Raw genomic sequence first — 352 nt, forward strand, 5'->3', positions numbered from 1 at the left:
TTTTTTTTTTTTTTTTTTTTTTTTTTTTTTTTTTTTTTTTTTTTTTTTTTACATTTGGATAGTCCATTAGTGTGGTTTGAAATGAATTGTTTGATGAATTATGAGTATTTTATTTTGTTTGTTATCGAGTATGATCATTCTATGAACTGTAACTAAAAATTTATTTCGAAGAAATTATTTTTCAAGTAATTAAAGCATATGCTCTCATCGGAAGTTAACAGAAATTATTTTTATTTTCTTTAAAGTGTTGCAAAGGTTAAAGAATAATAAAAGGGACGATGCATCGAATTTATGGCATGAATTCTAACTAAAAAGGTTGTATAGTCTTTTTTTTTTTTTTTTTTTTTTTTTT

The sequence above is a fragment of the Cucurbita pepo genome, chromosome LG07 (assembly GCF_002806865.2).
Source record: "Cucurbita pepo subsp. pepo cultivar mu-cu-16 chromosome LG07, ASM280686v2, whole genome shotgun sequence".
NCBI lineage: Eukaryota > Viridiplantae > Streptophyta > Magnoliopsida > Cucurbitales > Cucurbitaceae > Cucurbita > Cucurbita pepo.